This window comes from Eumetopias jubatus, unplaced genomic scaffold (genome assembly GCF_037043125.1).
Source record: "Eumetopias jubatus isolate StellerSeaLion01/CBP00866 unplaced genomic scaffold, mEumJub1_p1.0 scaffold_16, whole genome shotgun sequence".
Lineage (NCBI taxonomy): Eukaryota > Metazoa > Chordata > Mammalia > Carnivora > Otariidae > Eumetopias > Eumetopias jubatus.
The window spans coordinates 79,471,197-79,489,844 of record NW_028274822.1 but is presented as its reverse complement, the minus strand read 5'-3'; the positions used below and the strand labels follow the sequence as shown (position 1 = coordinate 79,489,844).

Genomic DNA, 18,648 nt, shown 5'->3' with positions numbered 1-18,648 from the left:
CTGTTTTTATTTTGTTTTGTTTTCACCTCTGGTGAATTGAGAAAACTTCCCTGGGTTAAGCGCTTTACCTACATGAATTCACTGACTTCTCAACACAACCCTGAGAGGTAGGGATGATCATGCTGAATGTAGAGATGGCTCAGAGAGGCCAGGGGACACAGAAAGTGGGGACAGGGGAGAATGTTGGCGGGGGTACTGATGTGAACCCAGGTCTGAGGCACAGCTGTCTTATTCAGTCTCGGAGGGAGGGACAGCATGGGGCTCCCGCCTGACTCCCTAGCCAGCCTTCCTACAGCCTGGGTCTCTGAGGCCATCAAGCTACCTATTATTTCCGCCCGGCTACTCCTCTTCTCCTGTCCTCTCCCTAGGGGTAATGCTGAAAGGTTCCTTAGCAACAACCTGCTTCTCTGTTCAACCTAGAGATATTCTCCTGGGGGCTTTGGAAAGAGCAGGCCGGTCAGGAACAGCTGGGGTAGCAGCCTGGCTACTCAGTAAGCTCTGCACCCCTGCACTTCAAGAAATATAAAGAGATGCATGACCTTCCTACCTGTACCCCCGTGGAGAGGAGGGACAACCAAACCAACCTGGCTTGTTCTTTGGGAAAGAAAGCCTGCTAAGCCTTCCCAAAATACCACCTCCTCCCACCTCCCCTCTGCCTTCTGCCCAGAAGAAAAGAACTGGCATGCAGAGGCCATAGCAGAAAAGTTCCTGAAAGCAGGCGAAGTTCTAAGAAGAAGCCGGCAGGATGAGATAGGAAAGTGGAATAATGGAGAGTTGTCAAATGAGTCTATTTTTGACCGGAGACCAGCCTCTTCTCTCTGGACTCGAGACCAGGAGGGTGAAGTTTGTTATCTCTGAGTGGCAAAGAACCACAGAATGTGGAAGGCAGACCCAAACCCAGAAAGCAAAACGCGGCACAGGAAATGACCAGCCAGTTCCCTGAGAAATGGGCAGCCAGGGGGCTGAAGGGAGGAGGCGGATGACTCACCCCTCTAGGAGATGAAGGCAGCCTAGCAGGTAAGCTGGGGAATGTCTAACCATAGACTCTCCTGCTGCTGGTGATGGTGATTTGTAGTGTTGGCCGATTTCCCTGGTGTAAATCCTTCCACCATAACCAATTCCAGGCGCTCGCTGGGAAGTGATTTTACTGGATGTACAATCTGTTCTCCCAAGCCAGCACCCCGGGAATACACCAGTCTCCCCCAATGAGGTAACTCCAAGGTGGGAAACTTTTGACTAGATGGCCCAGGAGCCAGACAGATGACTCAGGTAAAAAAACATTCTTTTTTTTTTTTTTTTAAGATTTTATTTATTTATTTGACAGAGAGCGGAAACACAAGCATGGGGGGTGGGAAAGGGAGAAGCAGGTTTCTCTCCAAGCAGGGAGCCCGATATGGGGCTTGATCCCAGGACCCCAGGATCATGACCTGAGCCAAAGGCAGATGCTTAACGACTGAGCCACCCAGGCGCCCCAAAATCATTCTTTGATTAGTCTCCTGTTCTTTGATCTCACACTGTTGAATGCCATTTGTTGGCCACAATAAATGTGATTTTCCTTTGAAAATCACTTTGAAATAGGACATATGTGTTGATAGCAGCAAGTATATTTAATTTACAGCAGTAGAAGAACTTAGTAAACTCAGGGTTTCCAGAGAAAACTTGGATGAAACATTTTTCCAAAGTTGACACACCTATTTCCTAGATGGCATTGCTTTTTCCTGATTATAAGCATATCAGGCTCACTCTAGAATGATGAAAAACAGAAAAGTAGGAAATAAAGTGTAACTATAACCCATCAAGAAATCGTTAGTTACGTCACTAGAAACCTCTAGTCATTTCTGATGAGTTCCAATGTGTGTGATTTTTTTTTTACAATGCTGTGATGACATTTTACACAAAGTTTTGACTCCTGCTTGTTTCTTTCTTTTTTTTTTTAAGATTTTATTTATTTATTTGACAGAGAGAGAGAGAGAGAGAGAGAGCACAAGCAGGGGGAGGGGCAGGCAGAGGAAGAGGGAGAAACGGACTTGCCTCGCAGGGAGCCCTATGTGGGGCCCCATCCCAGGACCCTGGGATCATGACTTGAGCAGAAGGCAGACGCTTAACAACTGAGCCACCCAGGCGCCCCTCCTGCTTGTTTCTTTAGCTTTATAAATATACACTGTATTTTTTTTTACAAGTAACTAGTCTTTTTAACTGGAAAAGTAATAAAAGATTAATGGTAAAAAAAAAAAATCAAATGAACCTTGCTGACATTGTGCTAAGTGAAATAAGCCAGTCACAAAAAGACACATACTGTGTGATTTCACTTATTTGAGGGGCCTCGTGCAGTCAGATTCCTAAGAGAGAGCTAGAAGGGTGGTTGCCAGGGGCTGGGGGGAGTTGGGTGGGGTTAGTGTTTAATGGGCATGGGGTTTCAGTTTTGCAAGATGAAAAGTGTTCTGGAGGCAGATGGTGTGATGGTTGCACAACATTGGGAATGTACTTAATGCCTCTGAAATGTACGCTTAAATAGGTTAAGATGGTAAATTTTATGTTACGCATATTTTACCACAATTAAAAAAATTTTTAAATGCAGAAGAAAGTGGGGAAGTGGGAGAACAATGAGAAAAAAATAATACACACATGGGACAATGAACAGAGACACTTCACTGGTATTTGTGAACTGAGAGAATCATACTGAAAAAAATCCAATCAATTTTATAGTGAAATTATATCTGAAAAGTAAGTCTTCTGCTTCCCTGGTCTCAGTCCTCTTCTCAGTAACACCCAGTCTCTCCAACTTCTGGAGACTACAGTTTTTGCTGGTTATTTAATATGCACCTGTTGGAATATTATACAGCCATCAACAGTTGTATTTTCAAAGTTTATGTAAGGAAGAAGATTTGGCTGTTATGATTACCCAGATGTGTGAAGTTCAATGAGGGTTTTTTCCCCCAATAGCTTTGTATACTATGAATTCACTCATTTATTTTATTTTATTTTTTAAGTAGGCTCTACACGGGACTTGATCTCAGGATCCTGAGATCAAGACCTGAGCAGAGATCAAGAGTCAGATGCTTAACCAACTGAGACACCCAGGCGCCCCTGAATTCACTCATTTAAAGTGTATGGTTCAGGGGCGCCTGGGTGGGTCAGCGGGCTGGGCTTCTGACTCTTGATTTCCACTCAGGTCAAGATCTCAGGGCTGTGTTCGAGCTCCGTGTCAGGCTCTGTGCTCAGCAGGGAGTCTGCTTGGAATCTCTCTCTCTCTCCCTCTCCCTCTGCCCCTCCCCTCTGCGTGCTCTCTCTCTCTCTCCAAAATAAATAAATCTTTAAAAGTAAATAAAGTGTATGGTTCAGTGCTTTTTAGTTGTCAGAGTTGTCACAAACAATTTACTTTTGCCACCCCGAAAAGAAACACCTCACCCTTTAGTTATCACCCTCAATTCTCCCCACCCCCAGCCCCTGGCAACCACAAATCTACTTCCTATCTCTATGGATTGGCCTATTCTGGACATTGCGTATAAACAGAATCAAACAACATGTGTGGTGTCTGGCTGCTTTCACTTAGCATAATATTCTCAAGGTTCACCGGTGTTGTGGCATCTATCAGCACTTCATTCCTTATTGTGGCCAAATTATATTCCATGGTATGGAGATACCACATTTGTATTTATCCATTCATCAGGTGATGGACATTCAATAAACATTCAAGCCACTAAGTGACCCAGAGAACTCAGGGCACCCCTTTGCTAGTTTCTTCTCTGCCTTATTTACCTATCACTCCATGTATGTCTTCTGGAAAGATTGTTCTTGCTTCCCTTGCTGCTCTACTGTGAGCAGGCTGGCATTTACAAAAGCCTGCCCCTCTTTACTTTGTTTGGGCTCTGTGTATGCCAAAGCACCTGAACGGGGATTCAATCAAGTAGCATTTTATGCCATTATTTTTTCTTTTCCCTAAGATTTCTTTTTTTTTTAAAGATTTTATTTATTTATTTGATAGAGAGAGACACAGCGAGAGAGGGAACACAAGCAGGGGTAGAGGGAGAAGCAGGCTTCCCGCTGAGCAGGGAGCTGGACGTGGGGCTCAATCCCAGGACCCCAGAATCATGACCTGAGCCGAAGACAGCCGCTTAACCAACTGAGCCACCCAGGTGCCCCTCTTTTCCCTAAGATTTCAATCAAACTCCTTTGGGGATATATAGCCAAGAATTCCCAAATTTCTTTTTTTAAAGATTTTATTTATTTATTTGTCAGAGAGAGAGCACAAGCAGAGAGAGTGGCAGGCAGAGGGAGAAGCAGACTTCCCACTGAGCAAGGAGTCCAATGCAGGACTCGATCCCAGGACTCTGGGATCATGACCTGAGCCGAAGGCAGACACTCAACCGACCGAGTTACCCAGGCATCCCTAAGAATTCCCAACTTTTTAGGGTTCCAGCATCTGATCATTGCCTACTTCAGTTCTTTCTCCCAAACCTGCAAAAGTTCCATCCCATTTCTCAAAGCCAAATGTATTAAACTTAATTCAAGTTTAAGATTTTTACATTCCCGGGTGCCTGGGTGGCTCAGATGGTTAAGCGTCTGCCTTCGGCTCAGGTCATGATCCCAGAGTCCTGGGATCGAGTCCCGCATCGGGCTCCCTGCTCCTTGGGAGCCTGCTTCTCCCTCTGCCTCTCCTTCTCTCTCTCTCTCCCCCTCTCTCTGTCTCTCGTGAATAAATAAATAAAATTAAAAAAAAAAGATTTTTGCATTCCCTGACCAGGAGAACTTAGTCTTACTAAACTGGTAGAGACATGGTAAACACTTGCATCCTGTCTTTTCCAGTGGATGGCTGACTTTCTGTAAGATTTCCAGAAAGCTCCCTCAGAATATATACTATTTGCTCTTGCCAGGTGCACTCTCCAAGGAATGTCTCCTTTCATCTCCTGAGCAAACTTCTGAAGTAGATACTCTTTCTTACCTATATTTTACTAATAAGGAAGCTGAGGCTTGGGAAGGTGAAATAACTTTCCTAATGAAGTCACAGGTTCAAGCCCATGTTTATAAAGTGAATCACTTCTGCTCTGGGCCTCACATTTACTTGGAGAAGTAAAAACTTGGATTGGGGGGACACTTCAGGGATTAAGAACCTTGGGATGAGGGGCACCCGGCTGGCTCAGTGGGTGGAGCATGCAACTCTTTTTTTTTTAAGATTTTATTTATTTGAGAGAGAGAGTGAGCGAGAGCGAGTGAGCATGAGTAGGGAGAAGGGGAGAGGGAGAAGCAGACTCCTTGCTGAACAGGGAGCCCGACACGGTGCTTAACCAACTGAGCCACCCAGGTGCCCCAGAACATGCAATTCTTGATCTCGGGGTTGTGAGTTCAAGCCCCACCTTGAGTATAGAGATGACTTACAAATAAAAGAGAAAAAAGAGAACCTTGTGATCAAAAGTTTGTACCCTCTCCCTAGGGGAATGCACATATTCCCAACATTTTAAAAGCAATTTCAAGGAGTTAGGAAAACAGCAAAACAGAATAAGCCTGGAGGTCTAAACCAGAATTGTTGGCTGGGCCCACGAGGAAGGTAAAAACCTCACCTACAAGCTTGAGTCACCAGGTGGCGCTCTCGGCCCTGAATGGACTCTGGGTCCCACAGCCAAGGTCTCCCAAGAGATAAGAGTTGCACCAAGAGGCAAGGAACTCAAAGAATTTCAGAGATTACTGGTTCAAACAATAACCCTCACCATCTAGAGGAGGAGAGGAGGTGCAGAGTTGTTGAGGAGCTTGCTCAAGGTCACAGCTCATGGACAAAGCCAGGACTCACCCACTTATGCAAGTTCACATATTTCTGAAATGTATCACATAGTTCCCTTACCCTGAACGGAGCCCGGTGGACACAATGCGGTATTTTCTCATGACGCTTCAAGCAATGAGCTTTTGTGTGTGTGACATTGTGAACACTGACTCTTGTGCTGTGTTATCTGAAAAAACTAGAGGGGTTTATCCCCCACACAAAATGGCCCTAGACTGCTGTTTCAGTGAGGCACTGAACACAGGTGCGGGTCCTCCCATGCATCAGGCGTGCTTATGTTTCCATGCATCCTTAGGAAAGTTATCTTCCCCTTTCTGAGCCTCAGTTTCCCGGGCCAATGAGTGGATTTCATCAGGCATGTGCCAGTAAAGTGCCCAGCAGGTAGTAGATACCCAATAATTGGTAACTATTAACATAATCATGCTTCTTGCTACTGTCAATATGCTACTTTATTTTGTTACTTTAACTGCTACTTATATATGCTCTTCCTTGGAGCCCAGGTGACTAAGCTTATTAGAACACTATGTAACATAAGAATACGTAGGCACTGAGGGCGCCTGGTTGGCTCAGTTGGTTGGGCGACTGCCTTCGGCTTGGGTGATGATCCTGGAGTCCTGGAATCGAGTCCCGCATCGGACTCCCCACTTGGCGGCGAGTCTGCTTCTCCCCATGACCCTCCCCCCTCTCATGCTCTCTCTGTCTCATTCTTTCTCTCTCAAATAAATAAATAAAATATTTAACAACAACAACAACAAAAGAATACATAGGCACTGAAAGTTCCTTCATGGACTCTGTGACAGCGTTGTGTGGCTTGGCAGCCCTGGCCCTCAGCTGGGTGCTGGAGAAGGAGGGCGCCAGCTGGGTACTTTCACAGGATAGAAGGCGTTGGTGGAAACAGAAGGGAGTTGGGAGATTAGACTCCTGGAAAACTAAGTTGCCCTGAGGTTCACTATCGCTAGGTCTCCTTTTTCTTTTCAACATGTATTTCTGACCATTCCAATGGTAAAATAGCAGTGAAATTGTATTTTTACAAATACGAGACCTCCAAAAAGCGAAACCCCAAGGAATGTGAAATTTCACCTTTCAGCAGATTTGTTCATTCTTTGAAAGATGCAAACCCTTCAGGGACTCACACACTTCAGCTCTGGAGGCCAGCCCCTCCCCTCTGTTCCCTGTCTTTACTGGAGTTCTGACCTTCCCTGGGTACCAGGCGCTGTGCTAGATACCGGGGAATAAACTCAGCATGGCCTCTGTCTCGAGGAGCTCACTCTTATCCCCAAAGCTCCAGCTGCATCAGACAACAGCTGTTTCAACCAGATCATGTTCTCACTACACCTCGCTATCCCCCAGCCATGTTCTTACTCTTTCTGCTACAAGGGACGCCCTTTGTTCCCTCCCTCATCGGGATGATTACCAGCAATTCTTCAAGCTCAAGCGGTCACCTCTTCCAGGAAGTCTTCTGTGGTGCATACAGGAAGTGCAGGTGCCCTTCCTTTGCATTCCCTTAGTGCCCTGCAAAAATTTATATCCTAACCCTCGCCACTCTGAATTGTAATCATTGCTTTCCATGTCTGCCTTTCCTGTTCCAGTCTGGAGCCTCCTTGAAGGTAGAGGCAGTGTCTCATCTACTTCCGTGTCCCCAGGGTCTAGCACAAAATCGATGTTCAGTAAATGCAAGTGAACAAATAGAGTGTTGGCCCCAGTCGAAGTGGACACTGAATGTATACTCAGGAGAGGATTTATTCTGGTAACTCTTGCTCACAAAACTCTAGAATCTTGCAGATGGTTCTTCTTTGCTAGAAACTACCTTCTTGATAATCAACTTAGTTTCTCTTTCCAGGCAACATCTGGTCTCCTTTCAGTGCCTTTTTTTTTTTTTTTGAGGTTTATTTATTTATTTTAGAGAGAGGGAGAGAGCATGAGGAGGGCAGGGCCAGAGGGAGAGGGAGAGAGAATCTCAAGCGGACTCCATGCTGAGCATGTAAGGCTCAATCTCACCACCATGAGTTAAGGACCTGAGCTGGGACCAAGAGTCAGGGGCTTAACCGACTGCACCATCCAGGTGCCCCTCCCTCCAGTTGCTTATCTTCTCTGCCTCAGGGTGCAGCCTCTCTTTGGGGGGCATCTTCACCTAAGTATATATCAGATCACAGGGTCCACTGCTCTTGTCCTTAACATCTACCTTCTTAGTGACTTCATTTTCTCATGTGCTCTTTCCCAGCCTGCATTCCAGTCTTTTCTACTGACTACAGGATAAGGCCTGGGTTCTGGGATCAAACACTCTTGGATTTATAATCTAGCCCACCGCTTCTAAGGTACAAGATCTCTCTGAGCCTCATTTCCCTGCACTGTAAAATGGGAATGATAACTATTGCCCTCACCTGTTAGCATGGAACCTGGTAAAGACAAGAGCTGGATAACTATCATGCCATCTGGGACATGCAGAATACACATACATATTATTTTATTTTATACTTTATTATATTTTCATCACATGAAAATATATTAATAAAATATAATAATTATATAAATTATATTATGGCTTATTATAATTTATAGTCTTTAATCATTATAATTATAAAAATTATGATTTCTCTATATTTTATATGACAAATAATCAATGTCATCATACTAATTATTTGGCTTACTTTAGTTTCCTAGCTTTTAAATCCCTTTTTGCTAGTCAAGTCAGAAGAAGTATGTTCATTTTTTTAAAAGGAAAATTTGCAAAAATATAATTTAAAACAATTGAGTCCACTTGTGGGAAGTGGAAGTCCCTCTGACAAATTTTAAATTTGTATTCCTCTCTAAAGGATGTTTGTTATTTACAGTTGTTATTTATCCTTCCAATTATACATTTACATATATATGCATTATAGACAACATATAAAGATACAGCTTTTTTAAAAACCATAGATAAGATCCCACACTCTATATTCTTTTTCTTTTTTTAAGATTTTATTTATTTATTTGACAGAGAGACACACAGCGAGAGAGGGAGCACAAGCAGGGGGAGTGGGAGAGGGAGATGCGGGGCTCAAGCCCAGGGCCCCGGGACCATGACCCGAGCCGAAGGCAGACGCCTAACGACTGAGCCACCCAGGTGCCCCCCCACACTCTATATTCTTAAGACACTTGCTTTTTTAAGAACGCTTTGCATAAAGTGTACATATTCAGTGGGTTTTTGTATATTCACAAGTTTGAGTGCAACCATCACCACAGTCCAATTCCAGATCATTTCATCCTCTCAAAACGAACTCCATACCCATGGGTAGCCCTCCCCTCGTCCACCCCAGTGCCTGGCAACCACTAATCTACTTCCTGTCTCAATGGATCTGCCTCTTCCGAACATTTCATATAAATGGAATCAAATAACGTTGGCCTTTTGTGTCTGGCTTCTTTCACTTAACATTTTCAAGATTCATCCACGTTGTAGCATGTATCAGGACTTCATTCCTTTTTTGTTGTTCATTTAAAAATGTTTTTTAAGGGCTCCCTGGTGGCTCAGTCAGTTAATCATCAGACTCTTGATTTCAGCTTGGGTCTTCATCTCACGGTTGTTGAGATGGAGCCCTACGTCGGGGTCTGCACTCAGCTCAGAGTCTGCCTGAGATGCTCTCTTCCTCTGCCCCTCCCTCCGCTCACACACATGCTCTCTCTCTAAAATAAATAAAATCTTTAAAAAAAATTTTTAAGTGTAGTAAAAAACCACATAACATAAAATTTACCATCTTAACTATTTTTAAGGGTACACTTCAGGAGCGGTAAGCGTATTCATTCACATTCTTGTGCCCAACAGAAGATGCTCACCATCACAAATCATTTGAGAAATGCAAATCAAAACCACAATGAGGTATCACCCGCACCCATAAGGAGGCTATTCCAAAATCCCCCAGAAAAATAGCAAGTATTAGAGATGACTTGAAGAAATTGGAACCCTCATGCACTGTTGCTGGGACCTGTAAAAAGATGCAATTGCTGTAAAAAACAGTATGGCAGTTCCTCAAGCAATTACAAATAGTAGAACTACCATGTGAACCAGTAACCCTACTTCTGGGTATATATCCGAAAGAATTGAAAGCAGGGTCTCAAAAAAGATATTTGCACACCCATGTTCATAGAAACATTATTCACAGTAGCCAAGAGGTGGAAGCACCCCAAATGTCCCCTGACAGATGAACGGTAAACAAAATGCAGTATATACAGACAGTAGAATATTATTCAGCCTTAGGAAGGAAGGAAATTCTATCATACACTACAACACGGGTGAATCTTGAGGACGTTATGCTGAGTAAAACATGCCAGTTATGGGCACCTGGGTGTCTCAGTCGGTTAAGTGTCTATCTTCGGCTCAGGTCATGATCCCAGAGTCCCGGGATCAAGCACTGCACTGGGCTCCCTGCTCAGCGGGGAGCCTGCTTCTCCCTCTCCCACTCCCCCTGCTTGTGTTCCCTCTCTCGCTGTGTCTCTCTCTCAAATAAATAAATAAAATATTTTTTAAAAAAGATTTTATTTATTTATTTGAGAGAGAGGGAGAGGGAACACAAGCAGAGGGAGTGGGAGAGGGAGAAGCAGGCTCCCCGCTGAGCAGGGAGCCCGATGCGGGGCTGGATCCCAGGACCCTGGGATCATGACCCGAGCCGGAGGCAGATGCTCAACCGACTGATCCACCCAGGCACCCCAAAATAAATAAAATCTTAAAAAAAATTAAATATGCCTGTCACAAAAAGACAAATACTGTATGATTCCACTAATATGGGGAATCTAAAGTGGTCAAATTCATAGAAAAAGAATGTAAAATGGTGGTTACCAGGGGCTGGAGGGAGGGGGAAATGGGGAGTTAGTGTTTCATGGGTATGGAGCTTTAGTTTTGCAAGATGAAAAAGTTCTAGAGATTGGTTGAACAATGTGAATATACTTTTTTAAAAAGTTTGTATTTACTTTTTTTAGCATTCTCTATACCCAACATGGGGCTCGAACTCACAATCCCAGGATCAAGAGTTGCACATTCCTCTGAGCCAGCCTGGAGCCCCCAATGTGAATATACTTTTTTTTTTTTAAGATTTTTATTTATTTGAGAGAGAGAGAATGAGAGATAGAGAGCACGAGAGGGAAGAGGGTCAGAGGGAGAAGCAGACTCCCTGCTGAGCAGGAAGCCCGATGTGGGACTCGATCCCGGGACTCCAGGATCATGACCTGAGCTGAAGGCAGTCGCTTAACCAACTGAGCCACCCAGGCGCCCCCAATGTGAATATACTTAACACTACTGAACTGTACACTTAAAACAGTTAAGATGGTAAATTTTATGGTTTTTGTTTTTTACGAATTATTTTCTGTTATTATTTATTTATTTATTTATTTATTTATTTTTTAGTATTTCTATTGGAAGCAGGAGGAGGCCTGCATTAGCTCAGGGTACCCATATGGTACATTATATTCACTTAGGAGAGAGAGAGAGAGAGATTAACATTTACTTAAGAAGAAATTTGCTTTTGAAATTTAAATTTACTACAATTTAAATAGTCTGGGGGCTGGGGCACCTGGGTGGTTCAGTTGGTTAAGCGTCCGACTCTTGATTTCAGCTCAGGTCATGATCTCAGGGTCTTAATTTCCTGAGCATGCAGAATGTTCTAGTAAGCTCATAAAATTATTATAAGTAGAGATGGAGTCTAATAAGGTGACTGATATCATATGTAATTAGTATGAGCTGTGTACTCAAGGCACTTGTTGACACGGTGCTTACACATTTCTCCATCCTGAGCTGGTTAATCTCCATGAGGGTGTGTACGTCACTCATTTTCTCCTTATAGAGGACATCTCTTGCTTTTGTTTTTCTTGCCTCTACTTCTCTTCTTTCTGGCATCAGCACAACTGTTTTCTGTTGGAGAGCTGTCCCCAACCCTAAGAAAACATGACTGGGATGGAGCTACAGGTGTGGGTGAGAACCCAGGTGTGGTCAGAGGTGAGTTGATGAGGGCTGGGCACACAACCCAGTCTGGATTCGTGAGGAGCCGTGCCTGGATGTTGCTGGAGGTGTTGAGTGGTGCAAGCCTTTCTGCTGGGGCTGCTAGCGTACATGAATGTGAGCTTGAGGCTGTCGGTGGCTATTACTTGTTATCTACCGCTGGGTCACAAATGACCACAAACTTTGTGGTGTAAAACAATATACATTTATTATCTTACCGTTTCTGTGGATCAGGGAGGGGCTGGGTGTGCCAGAGCTCGGTGTTGTGAGTTAGGGTCTCTCAAGCTGTCAGACATAACTGGGTCTCATTGTCAGGAGCTCGGTCAAGCTGAGAGAGAGTGCTGAAAAAGAAAGCATCCAGCCTCTAATCTTAGTGTGATGGTAGAAGCAAGAGGCTGAACCCAGTGAATGCACCTTGTCTCCCCGTTGCATTTTCCCCCACGGAATGGCACAGGGCAATCAGCACAGACGTAGTGGGTCATTTTGCTGTTGAAAGAACCCTAAATAGGGGCGCCTGGGTGACTCAGTTGGTTAAGCGGCTGCCTTCAGCTCAGCTCATGATCTCAGGGTCCTGGGATCGAGCCCCGCATTGGGCTCCCTGCTCAGTGGGGAGCCTGCTTCTCCCTCTCCCTCTGCCCACTGCTCTGCCTACTTGTGCTCTCTCTCTATCTCTCTGTCAAATAAATAAAAACCTTAAAAAAAAAAGAACCCCGAATAAAAGGGTCCAGTGATTTTTTTTGGATCCTAGGGTTTGGGGGATGGGGATGCAGAAGATGAGGGAGCAGGGGTGGAGTGGAAAATCACTGGTACTGAGTCAGAGTGGAGGAAGTGTCTTCAAGGTCCTGTCCTCCCTCCAGAAGGAGGCCTTGGCACAGGCAGATGAAAAGGACCTCTGCCCAAGACCTCAGATAAAAAGACCCAGGAGTGAAGGTACCAGGGCTCGGAATACAAATGCGTGCAAGAGCATGAGTGGTCAGGGGGGTGTGAATCCTTGATGCATCTCCCTTCAGAGCTTGCCGTGTACCTGCTGTGCACTAGGGCTGGTGTGTGGAGGACACCTTTCCCCCTGAGGCCTGCCAGGTCCAAAACCTTTATCATTCATTGCCTATGAACAGGCCCGGGAAGTCACACAGAGGTTTTGAACCAGGAGCCAGACACCGCATTCATCAGAAGCCTTGACCGGGGAATCACTGGCTTCCAACCTCTCGTGGTGGATGTTGGTAGGATTCAGTTCCTTGTGGGGCTATGGGACCCAGGACCTCAGATCCTCACTGGCTGTTGGCCAGAGGCTGCCTTCAGTTCCTTGCCATATGCCTTTCTGCGTGGCAGCTTATTGCATGAAATCCTGCAAGCCGAGAAGGCTGTAGAGGGTATGCGCTAGCAAAAGCTGTAAGTCACAATCTCCTGTAGCCTAATCACAGAAGTGATGTTCCATTAGCCTTGCTGTATGCTATTGGCTAAAATTGGGTTACTCAAGGGGAAGGGATTATACAAGGCCATGAATACCAGCAGGTGGGGATCACCAGGGCCTTCTTAGAAGCTGCTACCACAGTGGCTTTCTGGCAACATACAGGGAGAGTCTGCTTGAGACTGAAACCAGCTCAGAGACAAACAAAGCTGAGAAATAGGAGGGACACAGATACTTACGGCACACTTAAGCCCCTGGATCCAGACACTTCTGAAGCCAACCACCCTTTGGTGTTCCAGGACCCAAACTAATTACTTGTTGTTGTTGTTGTTGTTGTTAGGACCCTGGTTTGCATTGGGTTTTAGTCCACTTGACACTGAAAGAATCCTGATTAACATAAAAGTAAGTTGGCCAGATTCTTTGGGTTTCATGGGATAGAGAGGTGCTGAGGTCACGGCAAGGACAAGGTGTTTGCTGAAAGGTGCTGGCTGGTCTGGCACCCACCGGGAGCCCTGTTGTGCAGGAGGTCAGTTCTGGAGGTCAGAGGTCTCTGTCTCTCCAGGTGCCTGTTTGTCTCTGTGAATCTGTTGTTTTCACACTGCTGATGGGCCGTTTCTCCTCTATTCTATGTATACGTTTACCCAAGCTCCCTGCTGCCTCTGATTTTCAGCCTGTGCAAGACTCTCAAGGGCCCCGCTGCACCCTCTGTGCATCTCCTCCTTTCTGTATCAGCTCCTGACATTTACACCTGTCTGTTTCTCCTGATATACCAGGTCAGATTCCAGACAGCGAATCCCGTGGAGCACTTGCTGGCCTGTGGTTTGACAAGTTTGTGGATTGGTTGTCAGATGGGTCGGGGGTGGACTCAGGAGGGCTTCCTAAGAGCTGTGGGCCTGGTGGACACAAAGACACAAAACAAGCCATCTGTCATGAAGGTAGTAAATTCCAGTTTGAATAATCACTAATTTGATAGCGCTAGAGTCTGAATGAATGAGGCTTCACTGGGTTTCAGCATGATTTGGAAGAATTGGTTTCTATTTCCAACTCCTTTTTAATGAGGAGATCATCTGCATGAACTAAGGACTCTTTCTGCTGCAAGTGAACAACCTCCCATTGAAACAGGCACAGGTCCAATATGGAATTTGCTGTCTCGTGTATCTGCAAAGCCCAAGGGTAGCTATTACTTCACGCTTGGCTCGATCCAGAGGTCAAACAGTGTCAATGTCATCATGTCATGATGACTCTCTCTCTCAGAGCCACATTCCACTGCATTGGCTCATTGTCAAGCAGCCTCTTTTGAGGCTTGGTCACCTATGCATCCTTGAGCCAATGGCGAAGCCAGAGGGATGCAATGCTTTGACTGACCAGTCTCCAGTCACGTGACCATCCCTGGAGCCCCACCTAAACCTTAACATGCACCGTGAGGGACAGAGGAGTGGTTCCCCAAAAGAAAAGTGGGGTGCTATTCCTTGAAAGAGAAATGAATGCTGACAAAACACCACTAGGGTCTACACCTGTTAATCTGTCCATTTGTTTCCCAGTCCCTCAAAGCATGTACTGTTTGTGGAGTAATCCTGCAAACAACCTCTGAGCTTACCAACACATTTGCAGGTGACTTCTGGAACTTGCTTTTTTTTTTTTTTTAATTGAAGTGAGATTCACATCACATAAACTTAACCATTTTAAAAGTGAACAAGGCAGTGGTACTTAGTACAGTCACAATGGGGTGCAACCACCACCTCTATCTCATTCCAGAATATTTGCATCCCCTCAAAATAAAGCCCCGTGCCCATTAAACAGTTGTTCCTCAGTCCTTCCTCTTTGTTACTCCTGGTGACCACCCATTTGCATTCTGTGTCCGTGGATTTACCTATGCTGGATATTTCCTATAAATGGACTCATAAAATACATGGCCTTTGGTGTCTGGCTTCTTTCACTTAGCATCACGTTTTCAAGGTTCATCCACATTGTGGCAAGTGTGGGTGCTTCATTCTTTTTATGGGTTAAGTGATAGTCCATGGTGTGTATACACCATTATTTGCTTGGTTCTTATTTTATTTTTTATGTTTAATTGTGATAAAATATACATAACACAAAATTTATCACCTTAGCCATTATTATTTTTGGGGAGGGCAGGGGAGAGAGAATCTTAAGCAGGCTCCTCACTCAGCGTGGAGCCTGATGTAGGGCTCGATCTCATGACCCCGAGATCATGACCTGAACTGAAATCAAGAGTTGGACACTTAACCCACTGAGCCATCCAGGCACCCCTACCATCTTGACCATTTTTAAGCACAGCTCTGTGGCATTAAATACATTTGCTTTATTGTGCAACTGGGGCCACCATCCATCTCCAGAACTTTTTCATCTGGCAAAACTGAGACCATACTGATTAAACAACTCCTCATTCCCTCCCCTGCCCCCTCCTCCACCTCTGGGCAGCACCATTCTACTTTTTGTCTTTAGGAATTTGACTACTTTCGATATTTCATGTAAGTGGAATCATACGGTATTTGTCCTTTTGTGACGGACTTATTTCATTTAGCTTAACGTCCTCAAGGTTCATCCATGTTGTAGTGTGTGACAGGGTTTCTTTCTTTCTTTCTTTCTTTTTAAGATTTATTTATCTACTTGAGAGAGAGAGGAGAGGACATAGTGGGGAGGAACTGAGGGAGAGGGAGAGAGAAACACAAGCCGACTCCGAGCTGAGTGTGGAGCCCGATTTAGGGCTTGATCTCATGACTATGAGATCATGCTATCTGAACCAAAACCAAGAGTTTGGAGGCTTAACTGACTGTACTACCCAGGCACCCTTGGGGTTTCCTTCTTTTAAAAGGCTGAATAATATTCCTTGTGTAGACAGACTTCATTTTGTTTATCCATTCATCCATCAGTGCACATCTGGGGTGCTTCTACCTCTTGGTTATGGTGAATAATACTGCTTTGAATATGATGTGCAAATATCTCTTCGAGATTCTGCTTTCAATTCTTTTGGATATATACTCAAAAGTCAGATTGCCGGATCATGGTAAATCTATCTTAAAGTTTTTGAGAAAAGAGAATTTGCTCATTTTTAAAATTAATTTTCTAATTTTTTTCCTCAAGACATTTTATGCAGAAGATGACAGTGAGAACGTAAAGGGTGTTTTAAAATGCGTGGCGGGGCACCTGGCTGGCTCAGTCAGTAGAGCCTGTGACTCTTGATCTCAGGGTTTTAAGTTCGAGTCCCATATCAGGTGTAGAGAGTACTTAAAAATAAAATCTTTAAAAATAAAATAAAATGCTTTGAAATTCCCATTGCAGAAAAGCAAACATCTCAATTAAAAAAAAAAAACTAACGGGAATCCTGGAGACCAAGATCCTGGTCAGCTTCCAGAACGATGTCTTGGTCCAGGTTCCATGGCCAACAGCCAGTTCCTGGATCCCCTGGAGTCACAATTCTAAATCAAGCATGGCCCCAACAACAGTTTCTAAACTGTGGCCACAGGACAGAGCTTTCTGTTTTTTAGGACTCTCTGGCGACACGCTTTCTCTACTAGAAGCACGACGAGCAAAACTGGAACGAAGCCGTTCCACCAAATAGCCACATCAGTGAATTTCCTCGCCTCGCTCAACAAAAATGACCTGCCGTTTTTCAGACCCAAGGGCAGCACCTACGGGAGTTCCCTGTCTAGACACACACACAGACAAGTTACAATCCAGAAAGGCAAGTATGTAGTATGTAGGTGTGTCAATAAACAGAACATTTCTTGTCCTCTGCTTTCTTTTTAAAAATTGCTTTCTCCACCTCCTTTAATCCATGAAGAGTGCTCTGGATAATCCAGTACTTTGGGCATCGGCTGTATGCCAGGAGCCTCCCAACTCCCCCAGGCTGGGTCTTTAACCTGAATTTCTAGGGCACTTCTCAATTTCTGGGTGAAAACGAGGCTTTCTGTAGTCATTTGCAGGAGCACGTGGCTTCCCAGCTCTGGCTGGCAGAAGCTCTCTCCTGGGTGCCTGCCTCTCTGCCCAGACCTGCTCCAGACTCTGCAGACCACTCACCCCAGACCAGATGGTTCTCTTCTCAGCTGGATGTCAGCCTTTTCGACAAGGCCCTGAAATTTCTGAATTTCTTGTGCTTCACTTTCCCCAGCCATCAAATGAGGGGGAAAATGAGAAACAGCCTCAAGTCTAATAACAAATGCATGATTAAATAATCCATGACACTGTGGTCTTAGACAGTCGTTAAAAAAAAAAAAACACACTTTTTGAAATGTATTTAACATCAGAAAATGTTCAAAATAAAAGATTAAGTGAGAGAGAACGCAGAATTATGTATGTATTCTTATGTAGATCATATACTCTACATATATTGTCAAAGACATGAAAATGAAACTTTGTGGAGATTGAAACATTTGAAATAAATGACAGGGTAAACCTGGTTGATCACTAGGTTCCCTTTTCACTTAAAAATCAACCAGTCACAGAGGCCCTACCCAGTTTGGAACGTGGTATCTCAAACTTAAAATGTTAATGTTCTTTGACCCACTTTTAGGATTTTATCCTCAAGAGAAAACAACCAACCAAATAAGTACCTTGAAGGTATGTGCAAAAGGATAAGTATTGCAGAGATGTTTCTAGAGCATAACAGTGAGAACACCTTACATGTTCCCCAAAGGGGGGGGTTTGTGTTTATAAACAAGGGACAATCCATACAATAGAATCCTCTGCAACTATTAAATTGTTGCTCTTTTGGTACACCTGGGTGGCTCAGTCAGTTAAGGGTCCGACTCTTGGTTTAAGCTCAGGTCATGATCTCAGGGTCCTGGGATCGAGCCCCCCTATTGGGCTCTGCTCTCAACACTCAGTTCGGAGTCTGCTGGAGATTCTCTCCCTCTGCTCCTCCCCTTGCTCAAGCTTTCTCTCTCTTTAAAATAGATAAAATCTTTAAAAAAATGTTGCTGTATTTATTTATAGACATGATTGGAGAAAGCGAACAGAGGCAAATTACACGACAGTATGTATGTCATATTGAAATCATAGTTTCATACATGCATATTCATATTTATATGCATAGAAAGACGTCTGGAAGGGGGTGCCTGGGTGGCTCAGTTGGTTAGGTGTCTGACTCCTGATTTTGGCTTGGGTGGTGATCTCAGGGTTGTAGGATGGAGGCCTGCGTCATCGGGCTCTGCACTTGGCATTGAGCCTACTTGAGATCGTCTCCCTTGCTCTCCCTCTCTTAAAAGAAAAGAAAAGAAAAGCAAGAAGTCTGGAAGGAAATACAGCAAGATGTCTGTTGCCTTGGGTGGTAGGATTATTAATGGACTTCACTTAATTTTATGTTTGCTTGTTTATGAGTTTTATATAATGAACATGTAATAAAGTAATAGCTTCCTACTTGGACATGCCAAGCTGTATGTGAAGCACATCATATGAGTTTCATTTGATCCTCACAATGATCATTTCTGGGACGTTGGTAAACCCAGTTTAGAGAGGGAAAACTGAGGCTTAATGAGGATA

At 44.4% G+C, this 18,648-nt stretch overlaps 1 long non-coding RNA gene across 1 annotated transcript; it reads left to right on the top strand.

Annotated features, from left to right (window-relative positions):
• The first annotated feature begins 831 nt into the window (after window positions 1-831).
• On the top strand, window positions 832-16,866 carry LOC114219027 (uncharacterized). The gene is made up of 3 exons (XR_003611298.1): window positions 832-1,017; window positions 1,125-1,269; window positions 16,656-16,866. It is a non-coding gene; the product is annotated as an uncharacterized LOC114219027 (long non-coding RNA).
• The last annotated feature ends 1,782 nt before the right edge of the window (window positions 16,867-18,648 follow it).